This window comes from Trachymyrmex cornetzi, unplaced genomic scaffold, assembly GCF_001594075.2.
Source record: "Trachymyrmex cornetzi isolate Tcor2-1 unplaced genomic scaffold, Tcor1.1 scaffold78, whole genome shotgun sequence".
Lineage (NCBI taxonomy): Eukaryota > Metazoa > Arthropoda > Insecta > Hymenoptera > Formicidae > Trachymyrmex > Trachymyrmex cornetzi.
The window spans coordinates 138,871-141,792 of NW_017300113.1; positions in this window are offsets into that span (position 1 = coordinate 138,871).

The window sequence follows — 2,922 nt, forward strand, 5'->3', positions numbered from 1 at the left end:
TGCCGCCGCCGCCGTAGATCGCATTGGAAGCACCCACGCGTAAATAAACAGTACGTGCCCCGATCCGACACGTGTCTTCGGAATAACGTTAATAATAAAAACAGGAATGCGCGAGAATTCGTAGAACGTACTTCTCGTATTCGTGTTTCCTGGCACGGATCGACCGGCTCTCTTTCTGTCTTCTTTTCCTTCTTTCTTTCGTCCTATGTCTCTTCTCTCTCTCTTTCTCTCTCTCTCTCTCTCTCCGGATTGACTTCGCGACGGCGATAACTTGTCTCGTCGTGTACTATTGAGTTTACGTTACGAGTCGTCGTCGATCGTCAGACGTTTTCTCCCTGTCGAGATTTCAACGTTTTTAACAAACTTGAACTTGACACTTACGTTCGACGACGTTCGCCCGTCTTTTACGGAGAGAGGGAAAAAAATCTTACCGGGGATTTTGCGTGTGTCCGGTATATACCACCGTGTGTTAAACGTTTAAAGCAGAGCCTCCCAAAGCTGACTGAGAGCGCCGCCGACTGAAAGTCCGTAGCCTGTGCTCCACCGCTCGACGGGAGGACGTGCAGGCCGGGGTTACTCCGCAGGCAGCCGACGCGCCGACCAATCGCGTGCCGTCCCGGCGCGTCGAGTGGTGGGGAGGGCGACCGCTCCGACGCGACGCGACGTGGCAATAGCGCGCGCGGCGCGGCACGGCTTCGGGACTCACGTGAAGTTGGCTCTCTGTCGGCATGTCGGCTCTCAATTGTCTGAACACACACAACTCCGTCCTCCGTCCACCGTTCCGCACCTCTCCAATCCCAGCCGTCCGGGCTCCCTTATTGGATGGAATTCGGGGTCGCATCCCTTCGACGAAGGGCTCGTTTTAATCCGGTCCCGGGACTAAGATCGCGAGATGCGGTAATGCGACCTTCGAAAACGTAATGGACGACGCCAGGGGCGAGGCGCCGCGTCTCTCTCGCAAAGCGATCTCTCCCTCACAAGTTAGTACTCCTAGTCACTTGAATATTGCCGATTGTTTTTTACATGTCAATTAGCAGGTAAAATGAGCGAGGGCGAGTTGCGCCAGCCTTTCTGTGGAAACGATAATAGGATCGTAACAGCATAATGGAGCGTTACAAAGGGGCTAACTACTTTTTATTGAGAGTCCAACAATCTCGCTGTAAAAACTCTAAAAATGCTTCACTGAAAGGTTAGATTCTGTTATAAAAGGATTGGATTTTTGCAAGAGTCTTGCAACGCATTTATATAATAAAATAACAAAAAACAACCTAAATATAGGCTAATGAGAGTCAGCGCGAGCGAAGGTGCGTAATAAATCTTCACAAATAAAATTTGTTACTTCATGTGATGTGTTGATCTCGTCTTTATTTGAAATATTGACATCTTGAACGTTTCGATTCTCTTTGGAATTTTCATCAGTAAACTTCTTAAACTAAAAACATTGGACGATCGTGAAATCTAGTTTGGTTTAAGAAGTTTGCTGATGAAGGTTCCAAAGAGAGAATCGAAACGTTCAGGATGTCAATATTTCAAATAAAGACGAGATCAACACATCACATGAAGTAACAAATTTTATTTGTGAAGATTTATTGCCTTCGCTCGCGCTAACTCTCATTAGCCCATATTTAGGTTGTTTTTTGTTATTTTAAGAAGAGAGAGTCCTTGTTTAACATATTTATTAATTTTTATATAATAAATTGCGAACGAATACAAGAAACACTTTATATGTATTACATAGAAATAAAAATATAAGAAAGAATAATTTTACTAAAGTTTTTAAAAATTTAGTCAGATGTAGATCTGTAAATAATTTTGGACTATCAAATATGTAGAACGCTTATGATAATGTTGCAAAAAGTTTTGATATTCTAGCAGTTTAAAGTGTCTTATATAATTATTTTGCTGGTCCAAACAAAATTATTTTCAGATCTCTGTCCAGCCGAATTTTTAAATACTTTAATCAAACAATTCTGTTCATACATTTACAAAGTATTTAATATGTTTGTTCGTAATTTGTTATACAAATGCGTTACAAGATTCTTGCAAATATCCAATCCTTTTATAAGAAAATCTAACCTTTCCGTGAAGCCTTACTGCAAAATCCAAACAAACTTATTTTCAGATTTATATCTAGCTAAATTTTTAGATATCTCAGTTAAAACAAAACTATTCTTTCTGTATATTAAAAGAAAACTATAGAAATATAATAAGGAAACATGCCACTCTGAAAAGAATGTTTATTAAAATTTGATCGAGACGCTAACGATGCTAACATCGTCGTTGTTATTTCAAAAACGCACAGCAAAAGAATAGATTTGCGTTGAATGCAGTTACGAGATTGTTTTTTTCTCTGAATGCAAAACTATATACTCTAGATACGACAGCTCTCTCAACTGCTCGACAACTCGAGCGCATTCCAGCGGTCAACAAGCGGCATGAATGAAATTCAGCTTCTATTCACCTGCGGCGTAGACCGCAGATTCTAAGCAGTAACTGTCTACGTTCGTTATGATTTTTTGTCATGAATTGCTTTTATGATTTTATAACCACAAACGTAAATTACGTTGCTAGCAGCAATCATCCGTAATTTTATAACGATCGATTCGTTATAGGGTGAGATGTAGTTACCACACATAAATTAGCTCAAGTAATAAAGTACTGCCATGTCTAAATGAAGTATAAATGAATTATAATGAAGTATAATTTGCGATGTATAAATTTGTTTTAATTTCTTTCTGACATAAACAAAGTGCAAATTTTGTTATACGTTAATTATTTATATACATTATATATATATGATTTGTGTATAATATATGTAATATATCCTATATAACATATATATCCTGTGTAATATATAGAAGCTTGCAGCAATATTGCAACATTTCCAATCTTGTTGAAATATTACTGGAACGTTGCAATTTT